This window comes from Oenanthe melanoleuca, chromosome 1 (assembly GCF_029582105.1).
Source record: "Oenanthe melanoleuca isolate GR-GAL-2019-014 chromosome 1, OMel1.0, whole genome shotgun sequence".
Classification (NCBI taxonomy): Eukaryota; Metazoa; Chordata; class Aves; order Passeriformes; family Muscicapidae; genus Oenanthe; species Oenanthe melanoleuca.
In genome coordinates, this window is record NC_079333.1 from 33,769,830 (window position 1) to 33,789,887 (window position 20,058).

At 42.3% G+C, this 20,058-nt stretch overlaps 1 long non-coding RNA gene across 1 annotated transcript; it reads left to right on the plus strand.

The window, feature by feature from the left end:
• The first annotated feature begins 289 nt into the window (after positions 1-289).
• LOC130252778 (uncharacterized) lies at positions 290-9,149 on the plus strand. Its single transcript, XR_008840434.1, has 4 exons — positions 290-429; positions 893-961; positions 7,198-7,321; positions 8,537-9,149. It is a non-coding gene; the product is annotated as an uncharacterized LOC130252778 (long non-coding RNA).
• The last annotated feature ends 10,909 nt before the right edge of the window (positions 9,150-20,058 follow it).

Sequence of the window (20,058 nt, forward strand, 5' to 3'; positions counted from 1 at the left end):
CTTTTTTGGTGTGCCTCATCCTTGGTATTCCCAAGTCCTCTGAGACATCAGTGTCAATTCCCACTGACTCCACAGACACTCCCCTCCTCAAGGAGGGTTACTCAACACTGTTCTGGACACATTTTCTGCTACTTAACTTGACTGAAAATATTTTTGTGTTTGTGTTATTAAGGTCAACAGAGACCTTGTGGACAATTTCCTCCTGTTCTTAGAAAAGTATGTGCAAGTGTGGTTAGGATGCAGACATTTCAAACTGGGTTCAGAGTGGACTGCAGGACCAGGCTGAGGAGCCTTGTGGCACTCAAAGAGGTGTTCCCTGGCTTGTGAAAAAACCTGTGTGCTGTCAATTTGAAGAGTGCTGCTCAGGGTGGCAGCTGGCTGAGGCAATCCAAACCCTCCCATTTGGATACTCAGGTAACAGCACCTCAGGTGAGAAGGTTTTTGTGTCTGTCTTGAAGATGACTGATAGATTTAAGCCAAGTTGTTTTGAGCAAGCCTTGAACATGCCTACAGGGATGGGAGGTATTTGGGAGGGACAGTGCTAAGCCTTCTTTGTGCATGTTTAATCTTAGGCTGCTGATCATGTTTGAAAAATGTGACAAAACCTTCATTGCACAGCATGCACTTTGACATAGCACCAAGTCCTTGGTGGAAATGTTGTCTTCTTCCCCTAAAGGTGATCAGGCTGCTATGGACATAACATGAGATTTCTTCAAAAGCTACCCAGTGATGCTTTTCCCAGTGTGCTTAACAGGTCCATGGAGCTTGTTATTTAAAAGTCCCACTGGCTGCAGCTGTACTACTACAGACCAGTGACTGATGCCTGGCACCAAGCCAGAGGCATGTTATGATTCATACCCACCTGACTGAACTTTTTTACCCCTAAAAACAGGGTGGCCACACCCAGCCTACCTTTGGGAATGGTCCCAAGAATGTGCTGTTCTCTGCACTATGCTAACAGGTATGTATTTTCTGCTGGCTGATGCTGATCCATGTCAAGGGGCCATAAAATAGCAGAGAAAAGCATGGAGGGAGCAGTGTCAGAAATGGTGTCGTGGCTCTGTTTAATTTAGTGGTCTAGACACAGCCATTAATACCAAGAGTTTAGCAGGATTCTTGGAAGGGCCAAAGCATTTATATGGCCAGTGAGAATATCCAGAGGAATGGGAAAGATATTTCAAAAGCCAAAAAAAGAAAAACCCCAACCAAAATCAGATTTTTGGAACTGATAAAGAATTAAGTTCTTCTGGGATCAGATTACACAGAGTTTCTGGTATCCTCCCTAGCAGCATCTGGTGCTGCAGGTTTTTGGGAAGAGGATGCTGGACATCTCTATGTCCACTCTGCTATGTCAGTCCTGGTGCTAACTGCCACTCAATGTTACATTCATGCTAAAATCTATGGGGGAAATGTGAAAATACCTCTCATGCTCTCTGATTTCCTTGGCTTACTCTCTGATATGAAGAGGAAAAACCTGGAGCTGGAAGCTGACAGCTGGCTTCTGCCCAGGGCTCCATGGACATTAGGGGACCTGAGTGCACCAGCCCTGCTGAGTGAAGGTGCTCTGCTTCACATCTGGGATGGTACAGTGAAACAAATGTGGATTTCGTTTCCAAGGCAGTTTTACTGCCTAATATCTTTATACTTGTGGGAAGTGTGCATCTTAGCTGGGTCTGTCATGATTTTTGCAATGAATTCTGCAACTGATCCCTCACTTAAACATTTTCTCTTCTTTTCTTATTTAAACCTATCTAAACAAAGACACTTAGTCTCCCCCATGCACACATACCATAGCTTGCCTCCTGTATCCCTTCTCTTACCTCCAGGATTCAACTTGGTACCTTGTTCCAAACATGCCTGTGGTGTGATGAGTTGGGGAGTTTCAACTTCCAGCTGAGCTTCCTTTTGTGAAAGTCCACAAGAAGCAGCAACTGTAGAAGAAAGGGCTGAAGCAGCTGTGTAGAAATGACACCATGGGCAAACCCAGTCACTCATTCTTACAGCAGCCAACCCACATGATTGCCCTGGCTGGAAATACCAATAGATTATGGGAAGTTCAGAATAGCCACAAACATCATCTGCACCCTCTTTCCTGAGGGCAGAATCTGGGACACAAACAAAGCCATTATAGGAAAAAATAAAGTGATACCTGAGTGAAGAATCAGTGTTGGCAACTCAGCTGGAGTCCCAGTAGCAAGATCCCAAGGGAAGTGCATGCACAGATCAGTTTGGATGGCCATGGTACTGGCACAATGCTTCTTAGTCAGAAATGAAGACACAGATTTTGTAGTCCCTATAAGAGACCCTGAGCCAGAATTACTCATGTCATTTCCTTCAGGTGAAGCTTTCCTTCATGTCACACTCACCTTGAGGTGAATGGCACTGCCTTTGATGGGTGATAGTTGGTCTGCAGATATTTTATGTGCAGTGTCCTTTTACCTTGAAGAAATATTATCCTGGGTAATGTATCTGTGTGCCCTTTTCATCATGAAGGCACATTTCAGGTATGAGGTGAAATGTAAAGCCACATCCTGTATCTCATGTTGACTAAAAATTCCCACCAAAAAATTACAGAATCAGTCCCAGGCAAAATCTAAATTCAGTTTCATCCTGTCCTTTCTTGTGGGTGATATTCCATCCATTACTGAGGCTCAGCACAAAGCATAGCCAACACTTAAACCCTCAGCAGGATGTTAAGTGGTGTCTGAGCTTTGTGCTGGGTCTCTGCACTAGCATGAACTTTTACCAGTGAGGAGAAGGATTGCTTTGTCCATATTGAAAAGTACACAGCCAGTCTTCTCTGTAGTATGCCATTTAATTTAGTTTTGATTTAATCCTTTGCACTGAGGGGATGCTGATTGCCCTAAAAGAATAAAAGCTGCCACTCTGAGGCATATGCCTTTTGCTAGCCTTGTGATCCAAATAGTTACTTTCAAATCAAATCAAAGCACTTCAAGGGCCAAATGTACTGCAGGTTTTCTTATTTGGCATGTAAAGTTTTAGTTAATTTTTTAAAAAATATTTTAAGGCAAATTAGAGGCAGCATTCTAAATGCTGAGGATTAAGGACAGTAGCTTCATACATGCAAGTACTCCCAAACTTCTTACTACATATGATTTTCCCCTAGCAGTTGCTTTTTGGATGCTGGGACATCAGATGTGGCTATGTTTCCTTTGCATCACAGGTTTCTAGTGAACAACTCAAGGAATTGGGCTGTGAAACAGCTATCAAGTAAATAGAGGAGCTGAAAAGCCCTGAAAAACAAAATGTAAAAACAACGTTTTGGTTCAGTGGCTTGGTAAATATTCCAGGAACTACTCTTCTTTCTATGGTATTAGGGAGGAAATCCTCCCTCCTTTTCCCTGTCTCCTTGTGGAGGCTGATGTATCTGGTCCTCATTAGGGGGTGGTTATAGCAGTGGGATCAAACGAGCTCAGACTATGGTTGAGAGGCACTGCAGTCTCCTGGTTCAGGCAGGGGGTGGTGGCTCAGGCTCCTGACTTGCATTCCTGGCTTTGACTCACAGTCAGGCTCTGGACAAGTCCCAGGTACCCAGAATCCTTCTAACCTCTGTATCAGGTACACACAGCACTCTGCAGCTGTGGGCACAGGCTGGGAGATGTATGGGGCTCTCTTGAGTTCTTTTGAAGTATTTAGTTTATACAGACTTACCTTGACAACTTAGATGCTATTTCCTAACAAGTAGGATTGTCACATGGCTACAGGAAGGAAAGAGTTAGCCCCATCTCTCACATAGCTGTGTTGTCCTAGCACAGCTAACTTCAGTATTTTCCCTTGTACTCGACCAGATGATAAATTAATTAGTTGATGATATTGGTTTTAATACCCTCATCCTGGTATCACTAATAAATAATGGCGACTAATAAAAACATTTAGAGCTTTGAAAGCTAATCAGGATGGTTTTGGAATATCAGAATGTGGTATTTGCATCCATCCAGCATCTGCTTTACTGCTTTATAAGTTGTAATTAATTTCCATAACATTCTAAGATGACTCTGAGAAGCAGTGTGTGTCCCAGCTCGATGAGTGTGTGGACTGAGGTACACATGGTTTGTCCTTTCTTTCCCCCATATGGCTGTTCAGAGATGAAGCTGAAAGTGCAGCCCCTGGGACTTGGTTCCTACTCTTCCAAACCTGCCAGCCAAGGAAGTGTCTTGCTTTGTTTTAATGGAGCTCTGTTTGCCTTTTCATTTCACAGACTGTTAGCCCAGAATAATGGGAAGTGGATACCCTGATGGACGACAGGAAGCCTTTATAATTTGTCAAACTACAATTAATAGCTGGCAAGCTCAAGACAAGCTCTCTGTCAGTAAATACCATTTGGGCCAGACTCACTTAAAGATTTCTGTCCTTGTGCCTCCAAGTTGGCAAGGTCAGCTGCAGCTCAGGCTGGAATCTGAATCCCAGAAGCAATCCTGATCCTGCAGAGACCTCTTAGAAACTATATCCCAGGCCTCCAAGATCATGAGTCTTTTACATCTGGTGAGAATAAAGGCACAGAGACAGTAAGAAAAGGGCAAGGTCTGATTTATGTTTTTAAATGGAGCCTTGTCCTCAAGCTCTTCTCTGAGGTGAATTTTCTTGCCAGACATTGTCAGCAGCAGTGGTTTGGCTCAGATTTTTGCTCTAGATTCTTTTGTCCTGTTGACTTTTGGATCAACTCTGCACTGGCTCTGTTTTGAAGATAGCTTTACCCATATTAATGTTTTACTTACACAAGTATTAAATCATAAGTTTAACATGGAAATGTTTTAGTCTCTGGGCAGTTCCTTTCCTTGCTGATTTCACACTGTACATAAGTACAGCTTCACTTGGCAGGATTTCTTCTGTTTGGTGCTGGTCTCATGACACTCCATTATTACTGTGGCCTAATTCAGAGGAAAACAATAAAAAAATCCCCACTATGGTGTTGTAGGCATCACTGTGGGTTCCTGTGAGTCAGAGTGGCCCAAAGTAGGGGCCTTGGGTGAAGCCTGAAACTAATTTATTTCACATTATATCCATGAGTGTCCACAGACAGTGCTTTGGGGCTGGGAACTTGGTGGTGAATCTCCTGTACAAGGAAGGAAAATGTCTCTGACTGTTGTCACATACCTTTACAACTCATTAGTTATGGTTTGATTACTAGATACAACTAACAATAGAAACAGGAGAGAAAAAGAGATGGAAGATGTACCAGGACAGTTATCCTATGAAGACTGTCTTAACTTTCCATGTTGGCTCTACTTTGGGCAGACTTTCCAGGGAACACAGTGACAAGAGTGCTGTGGCTCCCACTGCCCTAAGTCGCTTGCAAGATCTCACAGAATCACAGAATATGCTGAGTTGGAAGGGGACCATCAGGATCATCGAGTCCCACTCTTCACCCTGCACAGGACACCCCAAGAGTGACACCATGTGCCTGAGAGCATTGTCCAAATGCTCCTTGAGCTCTGCCAGGCTGGTGCTGTGACCACTGCCCTGGGGAGCTGTTCCAGTGCCCAAACACCCTCTGGGTGAAGAACCTGTTACTAATATCCAGCCTAAATCTCTTCTGACACAGCTTCAGCCCATTGCTTTGGGTCCTGTCACTGTCACCAGAGGGAAGAGATCAGTGCCTGCCCCTCCTCTTCCCCTCAGGAGGAAGCTGTAACTGTAGTGAGGTTTCCCCTCAGTCTCCAAAGGCTTAATATCCTGAAGAGCATAGGCCCACAGCTTTCCTTTTGTGATGTTTCTTCATTCCTATTTTTGTCTTTACCAGCCTTTGTAGAAGATTAATATATAACAGAGTCAAAAAACATCTTTTCAATGTTTGAGAGTCTTGGCAGAACAGTGAAAGTAAGAGCTAAGACCTCTCCAAATGGCCTCAGTTCTCATTTTATCTATGTTTTGTTGGTTGGTTGCTTGGTTGGTTGGGAGATTTTTGTGGGAATGGTTTTTAGAAAAAGATTGACTCATTTCATCTGTATGTCCAGCACACCCATCAACCAACAACTCTGCCTTTGCTCCTGCAGGTGAGGGTGACATCAACTCACATTGCTTCAACTCCCTCTCCTGCTGTGTCTCCACTGGGACACATTTTGAAGGAAATGCTGTTGTGCTCAGTGACAAAAAGGCAAAGCAGCCTAGGAGTGAAAAGAGGAGCTGCACACATTAATCTCAATGGCCACCTCCTGAGGCACAAACACAGTGCAAGTGCCTGATGCCTACCTTGTTCAGGTGAACTGGGGGACACCCCAAGCACCCAGAGCTGTGCTTCCCCTCTTGGCACTCTCCAGAGCAGTGAGCAAGCTGCTCATGGCCTGTGGTGCTGCAGCTATCTGGGTTCACCAAGCCCCCTTCCTCTTGTTTCAAGTTTTATCACATATGCTGGGGATTTTCAAAAAGCTTGCAATTTATTGTGTGGCATTCTCAAAGCATTTTCTAAGTCTAATACTTAAAGGATGCTCTGCTTAGCACTGGAATATTGCCAGCTGGGGTGGTGCTGGGCAGAGCAGATGCTCAAACAGTGCTGGTATTGCTGCTAAGGTCACAGAGTGATGGGTAAGTGTCCTGCTGCTGCTGGCAAAGCACTGAGGATAAGCACATCGTACTTAGACTGGGATTTGTCTAAGGCTCAGAACTGAACAGCTTTGTCTTGCAAAAAAATTTTAGGGTCTTCAGGGAGCACAGGTGGTTTGGTCTCCAGATTTATGTCCCCTGTTCTCCTGGCAGTACGTGGGCCATAATACACAGCAGGATGTTTTCCTGCTGCTTAGTCCAATAAAAGTCACTCCCTGAGATGACTGGGAGGATCTTTTGGAGTCTGTCTGCTCCTCCCTGACCTCCTGCTGCTGCTTACAAGAGAGATCCCAGCCTGAGGGTTGCTCTGGCATCTCTGCCCTGTTTCATAAAACAGCTACCAACAGTATGAGTAAGGCAGGATCCCATGTGACTGTATAACCGCTGCTTTCCATGGGAAGATATTTCTCACATTAAAAACCCCAGTGAGTGGGAGGGGGGAAATCTATAGCAGTGGTTTGGCTTGTGACTCTGGAAAAGATAAGTGATGCAAACTAAATTACTGGACCCTCTCACCTTTCCTTGGCATGGGAAAATTTTTCTTTCTAACTCTCAACTACCAAAGGCACTGCAAATGGTTATCTACTAGAAAGTGCTGTAGTTCTGAGTTTCTCACTACGTTTTGTATTTTATTAGATGCAAAAACTCCAAAACTTTGGCTTTGTTGTGGCTATAAATAAAGAAGCTGGTCAGAATCATTCCTCCAAGAGGGTTCTTCAGAAAATGAGGAGGAAGTTCACTCAGTGAAATGAAAGGGATGGTAAGTGTGGCTGTGTACATTGCTCCTCACTCCAAGCAGCTTATTCAGACAGCTTGCCAACCTTGCTCATCAATGTTAATGTATTCCATTTTCCTCTCCATGACAGTGAGAGTTTAAGTTCAAATTTATCAGAGCAGCAAACAGAGACAGAATCTCTATTGATTGATTTTGGCTCTAAGTACATTTTCTGATTTCCAACAAAATTTTTCATGGAGGTTCAGATTATTTTATGAAACAATCATCTTCCTGCTTTTTTGAGAATACAGCTGGATTCTACAGAATAGGTGTGAGCCCCTGCCCCTAATGTTTTAGTCATTATTGAAATTAGGGATTAACTAAAAGTGATTAGATCTATCTGAAACCTCAAATTTCCATTCCACATGAAATGCCAACGTTTTAATGTCAGTCCTACTATGGTGAGAACAAAGAATACTATTATGGCTTTAGCTTTGGGGAGTATTAATATAATGTAATATAGAACAAAATATGTTTGGAGACAACAGCTTGTTGTGAAATAAAAAATCAGTCAAAGAACCCAATCCAAAACACCATCAAAGTCAGCACTGTTACAGAGGAAGTTTTGAATGTAGATGAAATAGGAAAAAATTATGTCAGAATATTTTCAGGCAGTCATAGATGCTTTATAGCTGCATTATTTGGTACAATCCAGCAAATAGGTGGATAGAAACTTTCCACAGTGACACATTTCCAGGGACAGTGCAAAATGACTTTCAGTAGGAAAGTCTTCTGCTCCGAAAAGACCTCAGCACTGATGTCTGGGATGGAGGAATAAGCTGTCCTTTTGCAGTGAGGATTTACCTGGGGGAGCTGTGGAGGCAGCTGCCCTCCCCATTAGCACTGCCCACAGCTCTGGGTGACACAAGCTGTGTATCTGTGTCTCCTCTTGCTCTTAGCCAAGTATGTAGGTCCAGCCTTATGTTGCAGCACGTTCACAGAGACATATACATAGGGCATGGGATTAGCTGAGTTGCCAGGTTTGGGATCACCTGTTTGCACCAGAGGGATATTTTCAGGCTGCCTGACCCAGAAAAGATAACTTGTCCCTGAGCCATGGAGCATGAGCAATGCTGACATTTTAGAAAGGTTGGCACGAACCCCTGCCTAGCCACTGGCTTCTTGTCCTTGAGACATTCAAGTTCACATGTGATTTTGATTTGATTGCTGTATCCCAGTAACTCTTCTTTGCCTCCCAAGGTTCTAGCTGCTCACTGCACTGCACTGGACCCCTGCAGATTGTCCACTTGCACCTCTCAGCTTCAGGTAACTTGGTCCAAATTCCCTTATGGTATTGTGCATCCTTCCTATTTTGTACAGCTTCCTTTCTTCATACAAAGATCTGGAACCTACAGTGGGAAGATCAGAGATGGAAAAAATAAAGTATCAGCACAGTTACCTATACATAGCTTGCTTTATCATTTTCTTATTGCCATTCCCTTTCTTCTGCTGGCAGACAGGAGCAGTGTCCAGTTCCATAACTCCACAGAGCGTTTGAACTTGTCTGTGTTCAGCTTCTTGGAAAAATCTCTTATGGAAAAATTGTATTCTGACCACAGAGTAATCACTAAGAGAAAAAGGCTGTGCCAATCTGCAGTCATTCCCAGCTCAGCACCAAAGGAGCTCTTCCTTGGAAATCACTGGAAAACATAAATGCAGAATTAAGTTGGCAACTATGTTCCATTCCAGTCTTCTAACTTCCAGTTGGCTATTTGTGACAGGGTCTAGCAGGCTTGGCATCCAAATAGAGAGGAGGCTGTAGGAACTATCCAGAGCAGCTGAGTGGGAAACTATGTACTTCCTATCCACTGCATTGAAACCACAATCTAATAAAACAATTAACTGCTTTTATCCTTGGACACAAGTTTTAAATATAATTGAATAGGCAAAGTGACTGGTCTGAGTAGTTCCTGAAATGCTTTATGAAAAAGGTTAAATATGAGCTGTCAAAATTTCACAAGGCATGTCTTTATGCTATGGCTCTGACTGTAGTATTCCTTCAAATATTGGTTTGCAATGCTGCTTTCAACATGGATTTTTATTCCAGGTTACTATCTGCTGTAACAAGAGAAAATGCTACTGCCTGCAGCTGGGCATGGGAATGATTTGGGATTCTGGGCAGCAGGGGCAAAAGCTCCCTCTTCTGATGGCCAGAAGGCCAGAGGAGACACGAAGGACTGGAGGAGAAAAAATGCCATCAGGCATTTCAAGGAAAGTCCAGTTAAGGGTCAAGCAATGTGGAGATGTCAGTACAGCTGTTTATCCCACCACTCTGTCTTAGTGCCTTCCATCCCAGTCCATCCCTTCACAAGACCCACAGCTTTAAATTCTTGTTGTGACTGCACCCTAACAGACTTTTGGGCTTCTAATATTTCAAGGTACTAAAATGTTTACTTCTAGATCAGAAAACCTGCCCTTCTTCTACTCTTAGCATTTAGCCAAGTGCAGGTTCTTAGGTTGCCCTATTTTCCTCTAGAAACCCAATGCTTGCAAGAAATAACTGAATGTGAGATTACAAAATGAGAACTAAATCCTGATCAGTATTCCCAGACACAAGTGATTATTCAACTGAGGATGTCAGAAACTTGTCTTCTTGGCAGTGTCTTCCTAATTCCAGTTTTATCACTAATTTTGGCAAGTGACCAAGATGGAAAAATGTTTTCCAGCAGAATGCAGTGGGAATAAACAGTGACAAGGGAAAATGGGCAATGTAGGCTGGGCTCCTGACTAGAGATCTGTGATGCTAAGGAATAATCCTCCAAGGAAAATGCATCATGGGGAATTGTAGAAAAATTTACTTTGTAAAGGACCTCTGGAGACATCTAGTCATCCTGCAAATTAGAGCTCTCCTTGACACTGAGCACAGCCTTCTTCCCATCTTATCTGTGTTTCCTGAAGAGTGAGATTCATGTTATAGCTCCACCTGAGCACATGTGTGCACTCAGCCATGCAAACATCCCACCACACCTCTGCAATTCCAGTGATGGCATAGCTCTGCAGCTGCACAGTCCTCCAGTTCTCCTATTTATTTCCCAGGTGGTGTATTAGTATTCAGAACTCCTCAGCATCTCCTCTGCTTCTGGGGAACATAAGGGCCTCCCCAATTCCCTGCTTTCTCTGTGATTTTATCTCCATCTACAGCTGAACCCACTTCAGTCTTCCTCAGTGGGTTAGAAAAGAGCCAGAGGAGCTTTTTCATAGAGCCAGACAATGGCACATGGAGCTTACCACTTTTCTCAGGCATTCAATCCAGGTCCAAGGCAGCAGCAACCAGAGTTACTGACAGCTGGCAATTTGGAGACACAGGTTTGAAATATAAATGAATCTTCCAACAGCACCACTTTTTAACATATTTATCAGACAGCTCAGCAGAAAGGCCAGAAACTGAGTGAGTGAGGAAGACCTGGGGGTCCCCTTGCCTCAGCACAGGCACTGCTGCATGCTAAAGGAGCAGGGTGCTGATGCACAAAAGGTTCACCACTGACCTCCAAGGCAAAGCACAGAGCTTGTTTTCTACATTGAGAGTCTCTCTTCAATTCCCACACTTCATCATCTCAGTCAAACTATGACATTAAGCAACCACCATGAGGAAACAAACAGTTCCTCAGATAAATTTCCAAGAGAGAAACAGTTTAACCTCAAAAGCTGCTGTTTTCCAGCTCCACATTTCTTTTGCTTTCTGTTCCTCAGACACTTCCAAGAAATCATAAAGTCAGTTCCAAAAATTTATTATCTCCTCAAGCACATTAGAGACAAATTAAAAGTTCTGTCCTTCACTGAATGACACAGGGGGCTTTATTACAGAATCTGACAGTCTCCTGGAACTATTATAAGGAATATGGAATATGGAAGAATATGAAATTCAAAAGTGAATTAAATCCTAAAGTTAGGAATGTAGCTGAGAAACCAAATTAGATTAGAGTAATATTACCTACTGAAAGGAGGTTCTGGGATGCTGACTCTATTCTAGGTTGTGGCAATTACACAGTGTGCAAAATTAGACATATAGACTATTTTTTCCTATCATTATTGCAAATAGGGTAAGAAAGTATCTCTTTTTTTCAGTTTTATAATGCATAGCACAGTGCAGTTCCAAACAGAGTTAAAACTTGTGCATTCCAGAGAAACCCAAACAATCCATGAACCAACATAATACAATAGTGTTGCTAATCAGACAGAACTCCCATTTATTCCGATGAGGATATTGCCTGCAGGATCAGGCTCAGTCAGCAGTCAGCTTTCCTTGACAGTGGAGTACAGGGGATTCAACCCCATCCCAGCCTCCTCCTGCCTCCTGACAGCAGAAGCCCCATGTTCACACTCGGAGGGAGAGCACTCTGATGTCAGCCTGGCGTTTCCCGTCTCTGCCAGCGCTGCCTCGCTGCCATCCCTCCCTGTGAGCCTAATAAGTACATAAAGGCTGAGGAATGGGGATCTGAGCAACCAGCCTCCCTCCAGGGGCTTGTTTGCCCGGGCAGACAGGCTGGGTAAACAATTAGCCCCAGCTCCAGCATTCAGGCCCTGTAGGAGAATTGGGTGCTTGGCGCTGGCTGCTCTCTGTGACATTCAAAATTTGGCTTTTCTCCAATCAAATATTTAAACATTTGCGACCGTTTGTCCGGACCCAAAGCCTCGGTTAGGAATTTCTGCTCAGTTCTATTTTCATAAATGGAGATTTGGTGATTATTTACTAGGAACTTTGGAAAAAAAAAAAAAGCCAACTTAACTTTAAAGCAAAGAGAGTTTGTTTGAAAGTCATATACTGGAACAGGTCAGCACTACCAGCATATACACTTAGACAAAGTATAACTTGGAGTGTTGCTGTCACAGACCCTTCTGTGTTCATTGCTGGTAGCAAACAGCTGGCTTTTAATGAAACATAATAGAGAATTTGTTATTTTAAAACTGCCTTTCCATTTATAATCGTGCCTGTTGCAGTACAATGGAGAATTGTATCCTTATTCCTCCATGCTGGCAATGCAGGAAATATTTAAACAAGTGAAGTACTTATTTTCAAATACATTAATGATGTGTCTCCAAACCAGTAAAGTTAGTGTGCACTGAGTTATGCATGCAGGTAGGACCTTTTGTATCAGGACTTTATGCTTATTATAATCCATGCCTTTTATAGTTTCAGATTGATACAGTAAAAGATACACACTATTATCTAAGTTAATCTCCTGCACATCCCAAACTCTTACATTTTACCCTAACTGATTTTATCCAACCCATCTCTTCAATGTGAGTAAGGAACTTGAAGAAGTTCCCAAGGAAATTAACATTCTGAATGCCACAGATCCGTCAAACCAGCTTTGACATGGTAAAAAAATAAATAAAATATGGTAAACAACAGATGAAAATTTGCAGGAATGTATTTTTTATTAGATGTTGGAAGAAAGTGAAAAAAAAATGCTGCTTGTTGTCCCTGGCAGGCCAGACATGAGCTGGCAGTGTGTGCTTGCTGCCTGGAAAGCCAAATGTGTCCTGGGCTGCACCAGAAGCAGCGTGGCTAGCAGGTCAAGGTAGGTGATCCTGCCCCTCTGCTTTGCCCTCATGGGACCCCACCTGCAGTGCTGCATCCAGCTCTGGGCTCCTCAGCACAGGACATGGACCTGTTGGAGAGCCACAGAAATGATCAGAGGGAAGGAACACCTCTCCTGGGAGGAAAGGCTGAGAGAGGGGGTTGTTTAGCCTAGAGAAGAGAAGGCTCTGGGGTGACCTTATTGTGACCTTCCAGTGCCTGAAAGGGACCTGCAAGAAAGCTGAGGAGGGACTTTTTACAAGGGCAGGTAGTGACAGGAGAAGGGGGAATGGCTTTAAGGTGAAAGAGAGAATGTTTAGATTAGATATAAGGAAGAGATTCTTTACTGTGAAGGCACGAGTTGCTGGCACAGGTTGCCCAGAAAAATTGTGAATGCCCCATTCCTGGAAGTGCTCAAGGCCAGGCTGGATGTAGCAACCTAATCTACTGGAAGGTGACCCTGCCCATGTTTTTTTCCTAAGCATTTTGTGATTCTATTATTGTTTTTCACTTGTCTTTGAGAGCAGAATCGAACCACTCTTGCACATAATTACTGAACATGGTGCTAATTGTTTTCTTCAGCCATACACACACAAAATGCTTAGAAAAAACTCAGAGAAATAGGAAAGATCACTGTGAAAGTCTTAACCTGCACAAGTTCTTGTACAAGAAGTCACAACCTGTTCAAAGGCAGAGGATGGTCCTTGCTGGATATTCTGCAAGAGAGGGTGTTTATTGCACTTAAAAGGGAAATCTAAGGCTCAGCTTCATTATATGGGCTCCAGATCAAGAAAGGGGCATAAAGACCTCTGGGATCAGGCTGAGGCATTAAGCTGGTAGAAAAAGAGCAGAGAGAAACTAGAGAAAAAGCACTCATCAGCACAGATTTAAAACATCATGAAAGGAATCAGCAAAGCAACCAAGAAACTTGCAAGAAAGAAAATACCTAATTCACTTAAGCTAATACTCAGTCTGGAAAATAAGCAGAAAGAATTTGCCTGGTCACTAACAAACATCAATTTGACCCAACAGATATTACCAAATTTAGTAGCAAGATTTCTGTGACCAGACAGTTTAAATCACTTGCTAGAACTAAAAAAGCAAGTAGTGATCTCAAAATAGCACAAATTGTATGTCAAAAAAAGGCATCAGCTCTTTCCTCACAGGTAAGGAAAACCATTGATCTCAAAGGTTTTTGAATTACAGGATAAGTATCTACTTAAGACATCTCTCTGCACTGTATAGAAAAAGTGACTTAGGCTGATTGATCTGTTCTGGATTTCCCACAGTGACAGTGGGACTATCTAAAATTAACTACAGCAGTTACCTAGACTGAAAATCAACACAGAAAATATATGTTAGCCTTGCCATGTAACAAAGGCATAGTTCCAAGAATTAAATATTGTTGTTCACAGCTGTTTCTAAAATTAGAATTTTTAAAATCAAGAGTTCCCAGAAATCTTTCAAGATCTCTTGATCATTGTCAGTTTTCAATTAATCCTAAAACAGAAGGAAAACTGTAAAAGTTTGGCAGAAAGTGAGGGTGATATGAGTATTTGAATAAGACATATGGAATGACCATGATAACTCTGGGGTTTTTTTAACTTGATTTCAATCTCAGATCACATAATCAGATTGACAATATATTTCACAAAAGATCAAAGGAACATAGTTAAGATTTATGGAAACAGATTTTGTCAAACTATAATTCAGCCTTTGAGGTAAGTGCAGGTTTTAGAATAAAACACACACACACACACATATATATATGTATATATATATATATACTGATACAGTACACTAGGACTTTTTGGGCCTTTGACCTTAAGATATCTTGCAAAGCAGCTGAAGTATAAATAGAAATAACTAGACAATGATGAACTAAAGGCTGTAATGTACACCTACACTGTGATAATTTTTAGCTCAAGACTGACTGTTCTTTAAAATATCTTTCTAGCTCAAACAAGATTAGCAGCCAGAGGCAGAGAACTCCTTGGGTAATGCAGGAAGTCAGGCTGGATCTCAGGGCTTCATCCCAGCTATAAAACCCTCTTTGTGTGGGTAACTTGACTATCAAGTGAAACACCCAAGTGTTTTCAGTCACCTGAGGTACTGCTGGACAGGGTGTTTCCTCATTGCCCAGGTTCCCCTACTCCAATCAGTAGTTATATGGGATCTTCCTACTAATAAACTAGGGCAAGGGCAGTTTATGGACCTGTATTTCTCCTGAGAGCAGCTAAGCTGCCATTGCAGGTGGACCTGTGTGGATGTCTTTGTTGGGTGTGCTGCTCACTCCTTTTCTGCCTTTCTCCTGCCAAGGTGACCGTGCAGTGTTGCCACAGAGCTGTTCAGGATGCCTCTCAGACTTACTGTCTTAGGCTATTGATAAATGTAGGTACACTCTGCTTGTCTTAGTGTGTATTTTCAATGAGAATTAGAAAGTAATGTGAAATTTTAATTGATGTTTACAGGTTTGATGCATGACTCAGCTCCTGGTGTAAACCTGGTCCCAGTCTCGGGTTCATAGTGCCATTATCTGATTTGACTTGCATGAGGCTATATACATGTCATTGAAAACTGAATGTTTCCACTTAAATCTCTCTCCTGGGTTTCAAAGGGGGCCCAGGTTAAATGAAAGAGCATAGGCTGGGTGCATACATTTGATGTTTCAGAGACAGAGAGGAAATATTAACAGACCACCAGTAAGCACGTGGTTCATTGTATGGAGCAGCACAGGGCTATTTTTATTTATTCATCTTCGAGCTTTGAAATGCACTCAAAGGCAAACTGTGTCACAAATAAGTTATAAGACTTGCTATAAATATTTCTCATGGGACATGTCTCTGCAAGACAAATCATCAAATGGTTTGCCTATCTTCTAGGCTTTGATCTGTAGATTGGAGTAATTAGTGCTGGGAAAGATCTATTGCATTGCCTAAATTGCTACATGATATTGAGATTAGTCTCCCCTTCCTGATGTTTTGCCTCACACAGTTTATATATCCAGGGGGCAGAAATCCCTTGAGATACTATTTCACAACCAATTCGCACAGTCAGCGATTTTTCTGGTGAGGTTTAGCCCAAATACATCTTTTTTGAACTCACTGCATTAAACTCTTATCATTATACTCCTTAGTGTCATGTGAAATAATTCCTCCTTAGCATCCTACCTACTCTGCACTGCAAGTGCAGACTATTAGACTCATCCTATCATAAACCATGCAAGTTTTCTTTATTCACCTTTAATTTCCTTTTTTTCCCCCTTATTTATCTTCAATCTGTCTATGTCTCACATGGAGCTACGTAGCCAGACCTAAATACACTGAGAAGCATAAAATTGCAGTTAGTACCTTGGAAATGAAAGATGTCATCTGTCACATGGGAAAGAAAAGGATCATAGGTTAGTGAAACAGGTTGCATCCTTGGGAGAAAAAAATCATCATTCTCTTTATAGTTGCATACACCAGATTTGGAAAACAACTCAAGTTCATCTTGATAAGATGTGAGCAAGAGCCAGCCAAGAGCAATTCTCTGGTGAGGAGCATGTCCACTCCACACAAACTGTCTAGGCTGCCTCTATTGATGCCCAAGAGAAAATAATTCCAGACTGCAATTCCATAATAACATCAGCATCTAACATGGGTGGGCTGGATTGCCTCCTCTCCTCCGCTCAAAGACAGCCTTCCCTAGGCTATGGACATAATTTTTAGATAGCTTAAACTAGCCAAGGGTTGTTCCCAAGCTAATCCTAACTGACGTCTCCTGGCTCTACTATGATTCCTCCTCCTGTCTGAGAACAGAAGCCCCTTACAGATGGCCCCATGTGCTGGCTTTGATGGCTAAACATCCCTCCTGCTTGCCTTGGACCCTCATGTTCATTTCCCTTAGCAGCATGGATCCATGGGACATTATGATGAGTTACAGAAATTCTATCAGCAAAATCTTATTCGACCAAGAAATTAAGACAGAATCACTCAAAAAAACGGTCCAAATCCCTGGTTAGTTTTCCTTTGCCCCCCTAAGATGGGGAGATAGACCTGAATTTGCTGTCCCCACAGGGCCTACATGCACTGCAGGATGATCTTCACAAGAACACCCCCTTTTTTAGACCATAGCTAAAACACAGTCTGAAATACGATGTTGCCCTTCAGAGTCACACTGCTAAACTCAAGGTGCCTTCATGCTGCTGCAAGATGACCAGGCACCAAAATTAGTATGAGCTCAAGCATCTCACTAGAAATGCCACCAATTCTGGCTTCACAATGGGATAGGAAAGGCCTTTCCCTGCTCTTCAGGGTGGGCTCCCACTGCAGGGAGACCCTTCTGTTCTGCCATGTATATTGGATATGGGATTCTCTTAAAACAAGCTGGGCATGAGGTGAGTATTATCTCCAACAGGAGCTGAAAAAATCTCTGCTAATATTCTCAATGACCTTGTGAATATATAGTAGCTTCATGGTCACATATAGCACTTAGAAAATCTTGCAGCTCACTATTCTTAAATGAGCACATTGTGAATTCAAAACCACCAATCAGAGCAGTGACACCACTGGTAGAATCTAAACCCAGCAGATAGACACAGGCTGGCATGAAAACAAAAACAGTAGTGATGAATCCAATCCAATTTTGCATAATACTGAAGATCCCCTTTTTCAGGAAATTCCTGAAGTTCTCAGAGAGTGCAGTTGCAGTGGATGTTTTATTTTTAAGGTGTCATTTTGGGATTACTTCACTGTAGTGATATGCTGTTTATTCAAATGGTGAAGATGCAGTGTCTTAAAAGAATCTCAGTCTTGCTGGAGCAAATCCAGATGCCTGTTTTGTTTCAACAAGTTTTCACTATCATGAAATTAAAGAGGTACTGTTAGTTTAAATATCACTCATCAGAAATGTTTTCAATAATATGAATGGTAGGAATTCTCAATAGTTAAGAGTGTATATAATAGATATAGCTGTGAATTTTGAAACAAGCTGAATTCAAAATATTAATACTATTTTTCTTCCTTCTACGCACCTCATAGTTTGATCAAAACTATCTACATAATATAGTCTATTTAGAGAATCCCATGCCACATCTGACAGACATGGATAATCCCATTAAGCCTTTAAGTTGAAAACAGCTACAAAATCATTCCTAAACGAACAGTACTTTCAGCCCAATGTCACCTCTTGTGTTTCCCATGTAATAGTAGATCAGTCTTCCAATAGATTTAGAAACTTTCTGTAAAGGTTGAGTTTTCTCAAGCAAAGCCTTTTATTTGCAGTTTTATCTGCAGGTGGACCTGTGCAGTAGAGACCTTCCCCTGTCTGAGTGAATTGCAACTAGATGCTCAAATATCCCTATCCATCCAGGAAGAAGATGGACACACTGAGTCAATTCATGTAACTGTAGGCACCAAAAAGTTAGATTTAACCTCTCATGATAGACAGCAGAATAAAATGAGTGCTTTTAAGGAAGGATTGTATGGCCTAGCTTATATCCCATTTTTTGATTATTTGCCCTCTGAGGTAGCCCCTTAAGACCTGGAAAAGGAACCTAGATTGGTCATGACTAGCTTTTAATTGTCTTTATTCATCAGTGGAATTCCCTGGAAGGCTAGGGCCCTCCTCCATGCTGCTCCGCAGTGTCACTCGCTGATGACAAGATTTTTGCCAACACAGGAAGGATATTGTATACATTCAGCTGCCAGTTTTCCCACTTGGCAATCTTTTCCATAAACTAAACAACTCAGATTCCCAGTCCTGACGTGCTTCCTTTCAGAGCTGACAGTAAAAGCATTTTGCTTCTGGGAACTTGGAATACGTACGTCCCCCACCACCCTTGCATCCTGTTGTGAAGAACCTGAGGAAGAGTTCCTTCTCTCCTAGTGGAATCATCTTGTGGTGCAGCATACCTGAGGTGAATGTCTGGCCTTCCCCTTCCCATCAGCACAGCACCCAATCATGGGAGAGTCACCACTATCATTAATTATCATTATAACACTTCATTGAGATAGGACATGCTCTCACACTTGTTGCACAGATTTTGGAACTGTGGCAGCAGAGCCTTCCTGAAATCCTGAACTGAAGTAAGGGTGGGGATGAGACAAGTACTTGCTTCTCCAAAGTCCAAGTCTGCATGATTCTTGACAGATAAATATAGACTGCTTTTAAGGGGACAGAGAGTGTCTTCACCTTTAACTTTCTCTGACAGTTACAAAGCATTTCAGGAAACAGGGCATCAGTGAGGAGTGGTCTGTGTCCCAGAGAAAGCAGAGGGGGCAGCCTGGAGAGCTGCCACTGCAGTGGGGAACTCCAAGGACTTTTTTTTTTTGTGTTGCATCAGCAGTCAGCAATGGAGAGACTCATTTGAGCCAGCTGTGGGTTGTCATTCTTCCTTCCAGACTCAGTGGCCTCTGAAATCACTTCATTGTCTGCAGCGGAATCTGGCACAGGACCATAATGCCAGGTTACTTCACTTCCCTGCAGAATAAAAGATTTCTTCAACCATGAGAAATTATCTCCTGACAGCGCCATTCATTAGGGCTCCCACCTGTAGACTGTTTCATTTTCAGCTTACTCACAGGGTGCTGAAAAGTCAGTGTGTATGTTATCACTTGACAATATAGTACAGCTAATACCTCTTCACCCTTATGTATGTTGTCACTTTCTGCTCTTTGCCTCAACAATGGCTCACAGTAACACTCAGGTCTTCGACTTCACTCTTTTTAAAAAAAACTTGTGCAGCCCAATTTCACCAGAGCTCTTGTTCCTTAAGAATTATACACATAGGGGAAAAAGAAATCTCTATTTGTGTTTATTTTCTCTTTTGAATTAGAAAGTTAAAATTTTGTCTATAGATGCTCAATAGAACAGGACAGTAGTTGTTTCTAAAGACAGGCCAGACAACCTGTCTTTTCTGAGCTAATGGTTTAATGTATACACTAAAACAAATAGAAATCAGAAGGTTTTATGACAACAAAAGGTCTCGTAACTACATTTCAAACCAAACATTCTTCTCCACTCCTTTTGTCATGACAGTTTCGCCCAATGCCTTCCTTAAAGTTTCATTCTCAGGAGGTGTCCTGTAAACACCAAGCCTTGTGGTTCTTATTCATCCGTGTCATACACAGAGACACACTTCATGGAATCACATCATCATAGGATGGTTTGGGTTGGAAGTGATCTGAGAGATCTTCTAGCTCCAAATGCCCTGCCACAG